The sequence below is a fragment of the Scylla paramamosain genome, chromosome 43, assembly GCF_035594125.1.
Source record: "Scylla paramamosain isolate STU-SP2022 chromosome 43, ASM3559412v1, whole genome shotgun sequence".
Taxonomy (NCBI): domain Eukaryota; kingdom Metazoa; phylum Arthropoda; class Malacostraca; order Decapoda; family Portunidae; genus Scylla; species Scylla paramamosain.
The window spans coordinates 1337501-1354795 of record NC_087193.1 but is presented as its reverse complement, the minus strand read 5'-3'; positions in this window follow the sequence as shown (position 1 = coordinate 1354795).

Here is a 17295-nt window from a genome sequence, read left to right as displayed (position 1 = left end):
TCCTCAGATGCAACCGTGTTCAAAGATAGTGTATTTTCAAGAGACTTGCAAACGAAACCCTCAACATTCCTCCTGCAATCGAATCCTACTCTGGGTTTGAGACACCTATACCTTTCGTATTTGTGGCTGATGAAGCTTTTGGCCTCACTCAACAAATAATGCGGCCATATGCTGGGAAGTTTTTGAGTGAAAAGAAACGCATATTTAATTACAGACTTTCACGGGCTCGCAGATATATTGAATGCCCATTTGGAATATTTGCAAACAAATGGCGCATTGTTCCGGTGTGGTTTTGAATTATCAATTATCACTGGACACTGTTCATTAGTTTCTTACCTTTATATAGTAGGTAAAGTCACTCTTGGTGAGTTTCTGTGGTTTTCAGGTGAATGTCAAAGGTGAACGTATAAAAATATGTATATTTAGATGTATGTACAGAGTTCTGGAGAAGGGTGTGGCGCGTACGGGACAACGGATGTCCTCTGCGTGGTACAGCGTTACACCCTGGCAAGAGACTGCCGGAGCCGGCACAAGGGACGCTTAGCGCCTTCAAAAAGTGCTGACATTAGAAATAGGGGCGGGTTGACCGCACTCACAGTACATGAATATATTCATAATTATTACTCTCTAATGACATAAATAAGGCAAGGGAAAAGCTACTTATAGCTAAGAGTAATACATGCCAAAATACATTAGGGAGAGATTAACTATGGAGAATACTTAGATACTATAATGTAGGTGCTACCGATTACTTATCCATGGCAATAAAAGGAGTATGGAAAGTTCCATGGTGTGTGTGTGTGACGTAGGGTGGCGTGATCATATCCGCCCCACCCTTATGCGCCAACACCCACTATCTACAATTATGCATATATGTATACATACACTTATATTGCTAATCAGGCAAGGCATTATAAATACAATACATATTATTATTAATTATGTGACACCGTTACATCGCTCGGTCACCTACTTGACGCGTCCTCGCGAATACAGTGTACCTAACCATGTTATGTGTATGAAACTCCTTCATCAAGACGTTTACGTCTACTATCAAGATATATATACAAATTTAAGGCTTTCCTAACACACACATATAAGAATATTAACAAAAACATTAAAATAAGGCAAGGTGTCAGGATACTTGGATAGAGAATCCCAGGTTTCAGATATACTGGCAAGGATGTCTCTAGAGCCTCTGAAAACTCTTCTGTTTGAGAAAGAAAGAGTGGATAAGGAGTTTGTTATAAAAGAAATCCTTGACTTTGTCAAATTCTCCAGGGAAGTAACAGGGAAAACTCTATATGAAAGGTCTGTCGTAAAAGCTAAATGAATCCTAGAAGGGTAAGTGGTTAGTTTACTAGAACGTACATGACAAGCATCTTGTACCGCATAATGTCCTATAACCTCCTTATAGGTGGTCCCTTCTGGGCAAGTCACTGAGACATAAAAGTTTTCTGTGAAATAAAAGTAATGATATCCATGAAAATTGCAATGAAAAATAGGTTTTGAAACCACATGCTTGTATGGACAGAGTGTTAGAGCTGCAGACGCCTCTGAACGTGTCAAGACGACTTCACAAATACCTTTTACTACAGGTAAGAAAGCAAATTGGATACTTGAACAATGGTACAAATGCAAGTATGAAGATTTACAACGTTTTAATTCAGTTGAATCTCCAATTGTATATAATGAAAAATCCTTGGCTTTTAGCACTAAGGAGGGATTCATGTCCAGTGTCATCACATAATTATTAACGGAAAATGGAAAAGGTTTAATCTCATAGGCCTCAAAATGATCCTGAGATTTAAAAGGTATGTTTACAATTATTGCATCTGTGGTCAAGGTAGCTTCCAGCAATGGGTAGTAATACTGGATCATGTCCGCTGCATACACTGGTGTCAATTTGTAGGTTGACTGACCAATTTCTATTGTGTGAAGCAAATCCTCTACAGGAAATAGTGAAGTTGTTACCCTGCCATTGACAGCATCCACCATGTTGCGAATTATCGCTTCATTAATGGAGAGAACTGAACCCAAGGAAGCTTCAAATACATGCAAAGCTTGATCTATAACCACAACGTGATTTATCACGTCTAAACTATGTAAGGCATTATCAAGCACAGTTGTTAAATCATTTGAGTACTGTAATAACTCATTGAGGTTAGATTCTAATTTAACTATTTTATTGTGATGCAGGTTCAGGACCTTCTTATTAGTAGCTGCAACCGTTATTAGTTGATCATAATGTTTCCTTAAATCCTGTACATCCTCGTCCAAGGCGGTGCCAAAAAGATATTGAGACAGTTGTCCCAACCCATTTATGAGTCCTCTTTTGGTACGAGCGTGCACTGGATGAAGGTTGTAGTCATGCTGAGATTGGTTCAATTTCCCGTGTAAGAATTCTACCCTTGCTTTTAAAGCTTTGATTATGGTTTGAGAGAAAACTTGTGTCTGTCTATGCGTTTCATCAGCAAGTAAGGATTCCAGTTCCTGTAAGGAGTTATACAAAGTTTCTGAGACAGCGTCGAGGTCCGAAGGTACGGAAAATAAGGTAGAAAAAGGATATCGAACCAGAAGAACATCTTCTATTAAGGTTACTTCCCCAAGATGTGTGGTGAGAGCCCCCGGTTTGACATGCAACGCAGTGGACGCTTGTAGCACTTGCAGCATGCTCAAGAAGGTAACCAGGAGGCCCAGTGCCATCTGTAAGTAATGCAGGCAATTAGCTGCGTGAGCGAAGGTTATACCTATGCGTCTTTATAGTATTAGTAGAATTAAGGTTTGTAACCTGATTAGTAGTACTCTCTGTTGATGACTGGAGCTGAGCGTTAGTCTTCACAAGCCGATCACTATGTTCTATCTCAGCAGTGTTAAGAAGAGGGTCATGCACCTCAAATTTGTTACCATGTAACTGGTGGACAACCGAGCATGGACCACTAAATTTAGGGGAGAGTTTGGAGGTCCTGTCCGGATGATGAACTTTAACGGTGTCTCCAACCTGTATCGTGACAGGGATCACACGCTTGTGTTGTCTAGCTATCATTTCTGCCCTAGAGGCTTGTAGCCTACTTCGGACTTTAGCATGAATGTCCTTGACGACATGCATATGTTGTTTAACATGGTCATCTACGTTGTATACTGGACTTTGTGGACTTGCCAACAAATCATAAGGAAGATTTTTATCTTCACCATACAGTATATAATGTGGGGATTTCCCAGTACTTTCACACATTGAACTGTTAATGCAGGCACCAACGTGTGGTAACCAGTCCTCCCAGTCATCATGTAGACTGTTTACAACTGGACGAAGAACCTCCAGGATTTTCCTGTTTGCTCTTTCTACCAGTCCGTTTGAAGAAGGATGGTAAGCCACAGTGTATGTGTGTTTAATGTTGTACTGTGTACATATACCTTGTAGGATTTCATTGCGAAATTCAGATCCATTATCACTTAACAACACTCGTGGTGCTGAGTATGGACAAAACAACTTAGTTACCAGCGCATGCGCTACATATTTAGCAGATTTTTCCTTTAAAGGTGAGAGAACCACGAACCTTGAAAAATGGTCTACACACACAAGTAGATACTGCGAGCCATTTTGACTTTTGGGTAATTGAAGAAGATCAATGGAGACAATGTCCCAAGGTCGCTCAGGAAGTGGATATTCCAGTATTGGGGCTGGTCCTTTTACCGCACCCTTGTGGTTTGCACATGATATACACCTGGCAACATAATTTTCTATGTCAGTGCGCATGGTAGGCCAATAATAGTTTTTACGCGCTGCTTGTAGAGTTCGCTCTCTTCCTGGATGTCCCGCACTTGGCATGTCGTGCACTAAGATAAGTATGACATGGACTAAACTCTCAGGAATGATGTGCTGTTTACTAGACTCTCCCATTTGGGGATTATGTCGACACAGAACATTGTCTGGTGACATGAAAAATTGAGAGAATGGTATATGTAGACGTGGAAGATTATCTTCTTCGCCTGACTCCAGAGCATATATGACCTTAGACCATATTTCATGCTCTCGCTGTGCTTTACTTAATTCCTTCAAGGTGAAGTTATTTACAGGGATCGAGTCACTGACAGCTCCCACAGGCACATTTCGTGAAAGTGCGTCGGCTACTACATTAGCACGACCTGGCAAGTACTTGACTACTGGAGCAAATTCCTGCATGGTACAGTACCATCTTGCCACTCGTCCAGTTAAATTTTTCCCTTTGAAAAGTTAAATTACGGGTGCATGATCCGTGTAGACTGTAATTTGATATCCAAGAATAATGTCCTTAAAATGTTTTAAAGCCCAAACTACGGCAAGTGTTTCTTGATGAGTGACAGAGTAATTAGACTCTGCTGGATTAAGCACACGACTTGCATATGCTATTACATAGTTTTTGCCTCTGGCATCTGTCTGCATCAGTACTGCTCCCAGTCCTAGAGAAGAAGCATCCGTGCAAATAATGAACGGCTCTGAATGCTCTGGGAAAGCAAGTACAGGTGCATTTGTTAATAGTGATTTTAATTCATTGAAACTTTGTTCATGAGCAGCCACCCAGTGGAAAGCAACATCCTTTTTAAGGAGTTTAGTAAGTGGGGATGCAATTGCCGCAAAATTCTTGATGAAAGGACGGTAATATCCCGCAAGACCTAGGAAAGATCTGACATTCTCCACCGATTTAGGTTGAAGAAACTTCTGTACAGCTATGACCTTTTCATCCACCGTGTGGATTCCTTCACCATCGACTACATGGCCAAGGGATTTTATTTTGGCTTTTAGAAATTCACATTTAGAAAGCTTTGCTTTAAGTCCAGCTTCTTCAAGCTTCTGGAGGACTAATTTTAAACTCTCCAGATGGGATTCTTGATCCTTACTAGCGATGATTATATCATCCAGGTATGCAAACACGGTTTTGCCAAGTAAACCCGTGAAAATACTGTTAATCATTCTCTGAAATGTTAAAGGAGCGGATTTTAATCCAAAAGGCATGCGTAACCATTCGTAATGGCCACTAGGCGTACTGAACGCCGTTATTTCCCGTGAAGTGGGGGCTAAAGGAACCTGCCAGTATCCTGACAACAGGTCTAAACTAGAGAAAATTTTGTTTCCACGACCTAAGGACATTAGAAGGTCGCTCAGGACAGGTAAAGGATAATGATCATCCACTGTGACATCATTAACCCGCCGGAAGTCGATTACCGGCCTGAAAGATTTATCTTTCTTGGGAACCAAAAAGATTGGTGAATTCCAAGGAGAGCACGATTCTTGAATCACTCCCTTGTCAATCATGTCATGAATCATGTCATCTACAGTCGCCCTCTGACTATGAGGAAGACGATAAGCTGGTATATATACTGGCTTAGTGTTTGGTTTTAATGTGGTGTTCCGCTCGATCGGTCACACCTAAGGATTCTCCAGGTAGTGCCAGGACATTGCGATACTTCCGCAATAAGTCCAAGAGCGCGGGCCTCATTTCGGGGTAGTCCACAACATTGACAAACGAACATAGGGTTGGCGCCTGCCCCAGCTCGGTGTCAACAGCAGACTGACTCACCGAAGAGACGCAGGCTCCAGGCAGATTACTGGGTTCTGGTACCACTTTCTTGTCATAAACCAGGCACTTTCCAAGGAAAAGACCTTGTTTGATCCTTACAGAACTTCCAGTAGTGTTCACCACCAAAGCATCAGTGACATGACCCTTTCTAATTGTGGAAAGAGTCGATTCAACAGCCAATCGCCTAACATTACCTATACCTTCAAGACAGATGTCACTGCCTACAGGAGCTTCTGGAACACTAATTGTAATCCGTTTTGCCACACGAGCAGGAATGTCATAACTGGCATTGACAATTGCTTTTGCTTCCCTCCATGCTTCTGTTATATCCTTATCTCTCATAGGAAACCGGACAGATAGAATCGTTTGAGGCTCCCCATTGGATCTTTGTCCCTTCCGTGATAAAGAACCGTTTCTGGGTTGCCTGGAAACCAAAGGTGCAGGATGTTTCATCCCTTCCAGATGTCGTCCGCAGTACATGACTGTATTTTGCTTTGGATAGATTACTATCTGGTGAGACTTCATGGCTCTTAGCCCTAATAAGCCGCCAGAAGGAAGTTTAAAGTTACTGACTACACAGAAATCAGTTTGAATAAGCTGAGTATGCTTAGATAGACTTATTGGTAAGGAAATTTTTCCTAAGATTTTCAGGGCTGACCCTGTGACACCAGAAAGATTCAAGTCACTTGGACGGAGTACCCATTTACCACCGCGTGAATTCCGTTTCAGAATCTTGTAAGATTCTTCAGAGATCACGTTTACTGTGGCTCCAGTGTCTACAGCCAAAGATAAGAGATGCTTACCTACCCTAGTTGGTAATGCCATTATGTTTGTTTGGTTGTTGGCAGCATTTATGGTTGAATGCACTGACATGTCAGAAGAATTTGCTGCCTCAGCGTCTTGCGCATTTAGATGTTTTAGTCGGGTTTGTTTACTACAGTGCGCTGGTCTTCCCCCGACTGCCTTGTACTGTTCAGGTTAGCTCTGACCTGTTTTTCAATTCTCATATTGATTATATATTTACATTGCTCTGATGAGTGTTTACACTGGCCATGTATGAGGCAGTATTGGGTAGCGACGTCCCTGTAGGATCTTGTCCTACCAGTTTTCACGTGGGGCGATGCACCTGGTTTTGGTCTAACAGAGAGATTACCCCCTTTTGTTTTGTTCTCCAAGTCGGATTTATTTGCTGCCAATTTCTGGTCCTTTTGTTTCTTATAACATCTTTTTTCAACATGACCTATTTTATGGCAGTACGAACAGACATTTCCAGGCCTTGCCATGGCTGCCGCACAAGGTTGAGATTGGTCGTCATCCATGAGTGGAGCAACCAATGAGGTTTGAGTTTCCGGAGAGGCACCAGGTAACCCTCTTTTCTCTCGAATCAGGACTGCAAGGTCAGCTTCTGTGTCTCCCGGTTTAAAACGAAAATGACTTGCGGTTTTCTTCACTTCCCCATTCACCAATGATATGTAAAAGATGAATTCCAGAAGTCTTCTGAAATCTGTTTCTGTCATACTGTTTCCTTGGAACCAGTTGTTAAGTCGTAAGACATCCATGAAGTCCGTTACGAACTGATGTGTAGGAATTAAAGCCTTCATTTCGTGAAGAGAGTTAATTTCAGCTGCAAATCTAAGACCCACCTTGGAGGCTAGTACCATGAGGTCATTTTGACTCTTACCCCCAAAAATGTTCAAGAAATTTTTCTTGAAATTTGCATAACTAGTCCCTATTTCAAGCGGACTGAAAGCGTTGGTATTCATCATGTGTGCTGCTTCTCCAGCCAATTTAGATCTGACGAAAGAGATCTTGTCTTCATCGGTGATAGTATTTGCTCTTGTCATAACATCCTCACACAAACGGATGAAATCATGAGCTCTTTCTTGCGGGTGTTCTCCGCGAAATGCTGATATTGTTTCAGGAATAGGAAGTACCTTAAGTGTAGTAGATGCATGCAAGGCATGAGGAGAGCCAGTAGAGGCTGAAGCAGAAGCATTAGGATTAGCCATGGTTGCTGCTGATAATGATGGGTATTTATTCCCTGATCTTGTAATCAACACGTTTCCGTCCTCATGGGGCACGGTATTTTCCACTGTAATGGGTTTTGGTTCCGTTGATAGTGCTTCTGATGATCTAGTGTCACTATTTTCCGCTTGGAAATGACACTCCAGTTCATAAATTTCAGCTAACTTCTCAGCTTCAGCCATAAATGTAGTATTATTACTATCTTAATTAGGTATTAATTACACACTTAAATTATGTTTCCATCGTCCAAAGGCGTTTCCACTCTTAAAGGATGAATGGTTAGTATTTTGAAAAGTGTGAAAATTTTAACAGAATTGAAGGTTTAGGGACAGAAATGGAATTATCCTAGTTATCCCTCAACACTTAAAAGAAAACGGGAGCGAGCGCTCCGTCCAGCAGAAAAAAGAAAACGGTGTTTAAGAGGCAAACTAAATTATTTTAATTTCCACATAAGTAACATCACTGTGAAATAGGTAAGTTATACATGAACCCTAACAGTGTTTGCGTTACCACAAGTGTTTTATTTAATATTGGTTTGGTGTACCATTAAGTGTCTGTACTCACGACTGTAGCCGGAGAAATTCACACTTAAAAAAAAAAAAAAAAAAAAAAATATATATATATATATATATATATATATATATATATATATATATATATATATATATATATATATATATATATATATATATCCTCTTCTTAGGAAGACTCCTTCCGTCTTGGGAAGCTCCTCTTAGGATAGTAGTGTTCTTGTAGAATCCTGCAGGATTCCTGCAGGTGGGAGATGTGTTGGTCTGCGCCGGGAATGTCTGCGCCGATGATGTCTTCGCCGAGAATCTACGACGAATAATTAGACCGAGGGGAAACCAAAGAATTGTTAGGTTTCTCCTCGAGTCTTTTAAGTCTCCTCCTTTAATAACAAGGAGAAGTGAATCTTGGGAGTGGCAGGCTGGGTGACTAGGGCGAGACTGTTAGGTGCGTCGCTCTTGGCTGGGTGCGAGTGTTTTGGTGTGTCAGCGTAAGTTCTGTAAACAACGCCGGCTCGCTCCTTTGCTCTCCTCACTACCTTGCCACTGTTTGCCGTTTTCTCCGTTCACTGTGTCCGTTCACCACTTCACTTTCAACCACTGTTTATTGTTGTTGCACTTGGCACTGGAGTTAGTTATTCGTATCTCATTAAGCTGCCACCAAATGTTCCGGTGTGGTTTTGAATTATCAATTACCACTGGACACTGTTCATTAGTTTCTTACCTTTATATAGTAGGTAAAGTCACTCTTGGTGAGTTTCTGTGATTTTCAGGTGAATGTCAAAGGTGAACGTATAAAAATATGTATATTTAGATATATGTACAGAGTTCTGGAGAAGGGTGTGGCGCGTACGGGACAACGGATGTCCTCTGCGTGGTACAGCGTTACACCCTGGCAAGAGACTGCCGGAGCCGGCACAAGGGACGCTTAGCGCCTTCAAAAAGTGCTGACATTAGAAATAGGGGCGGGTTGACCGCACTCACAGTACATGAATATATTCATAATTATTACTCTCTAATGACATAAATAAGGCAAGGGAAAAGCTACTTATAGCTAAGAGTGATACATGCCAAAATACATTAGGGAGAGATTAACTATGGAGAATACTTAGATACTATAATGTAGGTGCTACCGATTACTTATCCATGGCAATAAAAGGAGTATGGAAAGTTCCATGGTGTGTGTGTGACGTAGGGTGGCGTGATCATATCCGCCCCACCCTTATGCGCCAACACCCACTATCTACAATTATGCATATATGTATACATACACTTATATTGCTAATCAGGCAAGGCATTATAAATACAATACATATTATTATTAATTATGTGACACCGTTACAGCATCTTCCATCGCCCACTCAATGTAGACCTAGCCCTGGCAGAAGACATCGTCAAAGTGTGCTGTGTTTTGCATAACTTTGTTCGAGCAAGAGATGGCGTTCAAACTGAGGATACTTTGTCAGTTGAATGGCTCTTTGAACTGGAGTCTGCAACAGAGTCAACCTCAAGACTTGCCAACAACCTGAGAGATAAATTTGCCGACTACTTTGTAAGGGACAAAGGTACAGTTCCCTGGCAACGAGATCATATCTAGACAGAAATGAGGTGATGTGGTTGGTGATATAAAAGTGTGGTGGTGTAGGTGACGAGAATGCTGGTGTTGGTGGTGGTATTGGTGGGGCGACGTGTGTGGCGGTGGTGGTGACATGAGAGTGATGGTGGTGGTGATGGGGATAACACGTGTGACGTGTTGATATGAGGGTGGTGTGGTGTGTACTTCTGAATAAATATACATATGAACAGGTGTTTGTTTTCAACTCACCTATTTCATTCTTCTCAGCTGGAGATTTCCCTTCAAAGTCGGGAATGAAGTGCATAATAATTTCACTCCACGCGTTCCTCTTCTCATTCTTGTTGCTATATTGGTCAGTGGATGAATCGCAAACTGCTGGGTGTTTTTCCACTTCTTGAGTGAAATCTTCAGTGTTAATTTTCTCCAACACCTTCATCCCTCTATCTCGAACTTTCTTCCCTATGCAAAGTTGGCTGGACACTGAGAAAAGTGACAGATTAGGACGAAAGTTGCGCCACACGGTGGCTTAGTGTGAAAGCTCCCATTTGAGACAATGCCCAACGGTCAGTGACGGCAACTACCAGTGACGGTCACTTGTTACCGGAGTGGTCAACAGCCATAGCCTGTTGCGCAACAGGGCAACCGCAGTGACGTAGTGTGAAAGGCTCAATTTAAAATAATGGTAGTACTAGTACTAGTAACTAGTACTAGTACTAGTTACTAGTACTAGTAGTAGTAACTAGTACTAGTAACTAGTACTAGTAACTAGAGTGGATACCCGTTCACCCGAGGGAACGGGTATCCCGTTCACGGCAGCCAGCGCTCGCCACCCTCGTAATCCCGGTTGGCGGTCTCCCTTTGCCCCTGGAGCCATTTTATTTTTTTTTATAATATCCTCATGGGTAAAAATAAAAATTCCTCTGATACTCGAGACGTCAACCTCTGGTCGTGATTGTGATGTGCAAGCAGGAGTTCGCACTCCCCCTGGTGCTGTTTCCCATGATGGAAGACCCCTTGGGTTAGTTGTTGAGTCTTGTCTTGACATTCTTATGATCATTAATATCTATGCCTCCATTTCATACCGTGCTATTCACTCAGTTTTCAAACCCTTCGGAACAGTGCTTCGTATCCGTCTCAGATATGACGGCGATTGTCTCTCTAATCGATGTTATGTGACATTTACATCAGACATTGTTGACAAAGCTGCTCTTGAGGCAGTAAATTTTCTGCGTCTTGAAGACAACAACTTAATTGCTTGAGGTCATTCGATCAAACAATGTAGTTGACAGCGAGAATGATTATTGTCCTAATGTCTTTGATGATGCTGAGGAACATGCCTCTAAAGCTCGCCACCCACCTACACCTTACTGGTTTGTAGCATATTATAAGGAAGGTCGAGGTAACTTTATCCATGCTGCCAAATATCTAGAAAGGGAGATTGGAGTACTCCCTACAAATAATATCAATACTACGGTGGCACTGTTATCTTTATTCGCAATGTTATTCCTTTTATCTACATGTAGATTCACTCATTACTGCAGGTTGCTGCTATTAAGGTTTTGTAAATCGTTTTTGTTCATTGTGCAGTCTGTATCTGCCTCCCAGTGTACCTATCGAGAGAAATGAACTTGGTAATATTTTAAATGCTCTTCCTTCTGCTCTTAATTTATTGGAAGACTTCAGTGGTTGCCATTCTTTGTGGGATGATAGCGCTGTCAACCCTCGTGGTCTTTTAATTGCTTTCTTTTATTGAGGATTCAGGATTGGAGACTTTAAACTCTGGAGACTTTACTCTCTCTATATACCTCTAATTCTTTTCTTGATTTTAACTGGAAACTTTTACCAGATATATATGGGAGCGATCACTTCCTAATTTCATTGGAGTCAATTGATTCTGCACCACAGTCCCGTCCTCACCGATGGCGGCTGAATAAGGTGGATTGGCACCTATTCAAGGATCTCGGCAGCCCTTCCTTCTCAGTAGATGAGATAGCAAACTGTGATGAGCCTGCAACATACTTCATAGATGTCTTGCACTCCGCTGCTATTCCATCCATCCCTAAGACCTCTGGCCTGTTTCCTAAACGTCTTGTTTCATGGTGGAATGCGGATTGTACAGCCGCTATTCAAGAAAAGCGTGCTTCCTTTTCTCGCCTTCGACGACAAACAGTGAGGACGTCCACTGCTTGGAGGCTTTTCGACAAGCACGTGCCCGTGCTCGCCGCACCTTAAAGAGGCCTCTGTAGGAATCTTGGAAGAATTATGTCTTTTCCATCACAGTTCGCACACCACTCACCGAGATCTTCAACAGAGTCGGCAAAATATCTGGAAAGTATTCTGCACCTCCCCCACCTGTTCTATCCCATGAAGTGGGGACGGTACCAGAACCTAAGAAGTTGCCGACCTGGTTGCTGAGCACTTTGCTAGTGTCTCCAGAAAGAACCCAACTGCACCTATGGCACTTCATCGTCGATACTTAGTTTGTTGGCGTCAATTTTGCCTCCTCTGGTGGTGAGTCTTACAATGTCACATTTTCCTTGCCTAAGCTATGCATGACTTTGTCCCAGTGCCAAGATTCTTCCCCAGGACCCATATTCCTTTTTGCGCCACATGTCCGATGAAGCTTTTACCTTTTTACTTGATCTTTAGAATTTTATTTGGAATACCAGTGATATTCCATCTTCTTGAGGTGTTGCTGTAATTATCCTCATTCCAAAGGCTGGAAAATAGAAAAGATCATCAGTTAGTGACTAATTACCGTCCAATTTTCTTAACCTCATGTAATTTTAAGTTGGTGGAAAAGATGGTAAATGGAAGGCTTATGTGGTTCTTGGAGAGAGGGAATTACCTGTCACCTGTTCAGTACAGTTTTAGGATAATGAGGTCTATGACTGATGCCTTATTGTCTCTAGAATCTTCCATTTGTGAGACATCTGCTAATAAGCATCACTATGTCACAGTCTTTTTTTATTTAGACAAAGCTAACGTCATGGAATTTTACTTTGTTCCAGTTTTGTCTCCATGGCCAACTCCCTGTTTTTATACAACAATTTTTATCTCGTCGTTTTTTACGGCTACAGGCTGGTGGCGATCTGTCAGTTCACCCTTTTCGCTGTAGCTATAAACAGTGTCATTGGTGTATTTCCGGAAGGAGTTCGTGGTAGCTTATATCTCGATGGCTTGTCTATCTCCTTTTTTGCAGTGCGGATGCCATTGATTGAAAAGAAGCTGCAGGTGTCACTGAATAGGATTTCTCAATTGGCCACAACTCGGGATTTCGTTTCTCGGCTTCGAAGACTGTGACCATGCATTTTTGCCGCCTTCGTGGTGTTCACCCTGACATAGACTTGTATCTACATAACAGAAGCTCTTATGTGGAGGAAACTTGTTTCCTGGGGCTTATATTTGACAGTCGCCTGACTTGGGAACCCCACCTTCGTTATATTAAGGCAAATTCATGAAGATGCTATCACTTCTAAGAGTTTTGGCTCATACTTCTTTGGGCGCTGACAGACAGACCCTCCTATCCTTGCACTGAGCTCTTATTCTTTCTAATTTGAAGTACTGTTGCTAATTTGAAGTTCGTCTGCTACTGAAGCTCTGCTCCGTGTGTTGGATTCGGTGCACCACGTGGTATTCGCCTGGCAACTGGTGCGTTCCGCTCATCCCAAATCCCTAACTAACTGGTGGATGCTGGTGACTTGTCATTGGATCTAAGTTGTCAGTCTCTACTAATAAGGTATTGGTATCGAATCCACTGCCTTCCTGAGTCTGTCATTTGTACATCAGTTTATCATGCAAGTTCTCCCTTTTCCTAAGCCTTTTGGATATCGAGTCAAGTCTGCCATGGCCGAGTTTGATATACCCTCCATCTCCATTTGCTCCCATCGCCTTCCAAGGGTCACTTACTGGCAGTTTTCGCGGGTATCGATCTGCCCTTCCTGTTGTTAATAATAAAATCTTATTACCACAGTACGAGTCTCGTGCTTTATTTTTGGAACACTTCGACACACTCTGGCGCCGTCCCTGTCTACGCAGATGGTTCAAAGTCTGATGCAGGAGTGGGATATGGTGTTATATTCCCTTCCATCTGTCGAGGCGGTAGCCTTCTGAGAGATGCTTCTGTTTTTACAGCAGAGTTATCTGCCATTATTCTTGTCCTAGAAATATTGTTTACCTTACTAGTTTGAAGTTTTACTATTTCTAGTGACTCCGTAGTGCGTTATCTGCCCTAGAACATTTTACTTCCTCTCTCCCTCCCGTAATTTTATTTGTTTTAGAGTGGATTCACCTACTTTAGCTCAAAGGATATCACATAACATTTTGTTGGGTACCCGCACATGTGGGAGTTCATGGGAATGAGAAGGCCGATAGGCTGGCTAAAGAGGCGGCAACTCGGGTTGTTTCTTCCACCCCCATTCCCTTTCATAATTCATACTCCAGTATAAGGGTGGCAGTTCTTGCCAGTTGGCAAGGCAGGTAGGGAGATGTGGTTGCCACCACCATGTGTAGGAGCGCCGCTTAGAAACTGTACTGGCCTGTCTCCTCATGGGTCACACACGTCTCACTCATAGTTACCTCATATCCCGGGAAACCCAACCCTTTTTTGATGACTGCTTAGTTCCCCTTACGGTGCGACACTTTCTAATGAAGTGCCTTAGTCTGGTGGACCTGCGGGAGCGATATCTTTTTCACTGTCGTGATGAGGATCGGACTTTACATATGTCGCTGGTACTTGGAGAGAGGCCTCTCTCCCCGGGACATGAGCTCCTTAATTTTGTGGAGAAAGCTGGTCTTCTAAACAAATTATAAAGTACCTCTTAACTCTTCTTATTATATTTATTTTATTAGTAATATGATATTGGACAGAACTTTATCTTTGCACTGGGAGAACATGACGATAAGTGAGAAAGACACGTAACGAACAACGCCAGGTCTTCGTGTCTGGATCAGTAAGGTCAGTGTTTTGGGTACCTAACGAACAACGCTAGATATCTGAGTCAGTGCGATCAGTGCCTTGGGTACGAAACGAACAACGCCAGGCACAGTGGTCTGGGACAGTGGGGTCAGTACCCCCTCACTTTAAATCAAAACTTAAATTTAAATAATTAAAACATTAATATATCAACCCTCTCATTTTTAGCGCTAAGTTTTTATGGTTTTTCCCATGTCATTTTTTTTTTCTATGCTTACATTTTTAGTGGTCTTTTAACATTTTTGCCATACCTATAATTTCGTTTTTGATATCAATATTTTAAGCTGCAAAGTTTGTTGCTTTTAAAATTCTGTAGCAGCGCCATATGACGGCGATGTTGCGGCTCCATAAGATCAATCAATCAATCAATCAATTTTCCATATTACACTATGTAACACTATTTTTGTCTGACAAGCAAATGTTATTTTCCAATTTTTTTTTATTGCAAAACAACAGAAAATGTCCATTATTCCTGCCAGACTTTGTTTTTGTGGCTTTTGGAATGATTTTTTGCCCCAAAATACCTAAATTTCACCATTTTCACCGTTTTCTGGACAGAAAACAAAACAAAAAATCATATAAAAATTTATTTTAGAACTCCCCTTGTTCCTCTGAATATGCTCCCATATTTTCCTTGAAGTTGTCGAGGTGAGCATCTAGGATATAGACCTTCAAGAACATTCTGCAGCCCATCTCACCATAGCTTTTCACTAAAATTCCAACCAGTTCCATATAGTTATCAGCCTTGTTGCTGCCAAAAAAAGCCCTGTGCTACAGCAATGAAACACTCCTAATATTTTTTTTTCTCCTTTTCTGTGACCTTCTGTAGAAATTCTGAGCACTCCATAATTTTCCTTACTTGTGGCCCGATGAAGATACCAGCTTTCACCTTTGTCTCTGAAAGCTTAGAAAATATGAAGGCAGCAGATTCCTTGCCAAGAGCTGTAACAAACTGTTTCATGAGACTCAGTTTGATGTGTAGTGGAGGAAACAAAACCTTTTGAGGATTCACCAATGGCTCATGTTTGATACTGTGTGCTCCCACTGTAGTGTCTGTCCTTAGAGGCCAGTGCTTTCTCTGGTGATGTGCTGCTCTGTCTCTACTGTCCCAAAGGCAAAGAAAAGAGGGATTCTTAGTAAAACTTCCTTACAGTCCCATCAAGAAAGTCACCATCTTGAAGTCTCCTATAACTTCCCAGCCATACTTGTTGTAGTTCAGAGTTTCCAGTAGAAGCTTTACACTGTTGTAATCCTCCTTAAGATGTACAGAATGAGCAAGAGGCAGAGATGGACACTTGTTTCCATTGTGCAGAGGTACAATGAAGAGTCTCCATTTATATGCATTGGAAGCAATTTCATATCCTCTTTCTGGAGGAGCTGGTACAGGAAGATCAGCACTGTGTAGTACTGGTGCAATGGAAAATGGAATGTCTGGATAGAGTACAACAAGTGCATTTCTTCCAGATCAGCGTTTGGAAGAATCCACCATGCAGAAAAAGTAATCATTTGAGTGATCAGTAGGTTCACGCCATATTCTAGAAATAGCAATTTTCATGGTTCTGTTTTCTCCTCTATACCTTCCCGTAAAAGAGCAACAGTTTATTTTTATTCTTAATTCTTAATTGGATTTTACTCTTGAAAAACTAACAGCTATTTTACGTTCTTGTTTGTTTTTACAACGCTCACGAGCAAAATGAGGTGCCAGGTCTCTTGTCTTGGTCCCCAACTGGCACAGCATAATATGCTTTGTAAGTTTCACACATTTTTCCAGATGCTGTCACAGAGAACTTTTTTGCTCTTGTCTTGATGAATTGACCACATATGTAACAGAATGCATCCGGAGAACGATTGCAGCTTCTTGATGCCATCTCATTTCTTGTGCTGCCTCCTCAGGCAGTACTCTAGAATATTTTTAATCTTTCTAGAATGTGTTCCAGAATGTTCTCAATCTTTCTAAAATATTCTTGAACCTACTTTAGAATATTCTTGTAGATTCTAGAAAATTCTTGATACTTTTACATATTTCTACTGTATTCTAGAAAGTTCTAGAATATTCTGAAAATGTTTACATTGAACAGAATGTTCTAAAATGTTCCAGAAACTTCTAAAAGTGTCTGGTAGAACATTTTGGAAGATTTTAGATTTCTGAAATGTCAGCAAATTCTTCTAAATATGAGAAATCTCTTGCTAAATTTAGCCGGTTCAAGAATGATCTCATTAATACTAAAAATCTTTAGAAGACTTATATTATTCTTTTCCATTGTTTTAACTTATTTGCAACATTTCAAAAGCAATTAGATAAGCAATTGAGATTTTGCAAAGGTCTTTACCTGACATGAAAACCAACAGTAACCCATACTATAATGAAATAGGGCAAAAATGTAAATGCATTGTTCTAACCACAAAAGCAAAGTTTTAGAATCAAACTAACTTTTTTTTTCTATTTTGTTTAGATGGAAATAACTGGAAAATTATGATTTGGGATCAAGGACAAGACAAAACTGAAATTTTGTTACATAATGTTATTGTAGAATTTATCTGTGATTGTGGTAACGGTTGTCTATGTAGATCAATTGGATCGAACAACATGTTGGCCATTAGAAAATAGCTGAAAATAATTTGTTAGTTTCTAAA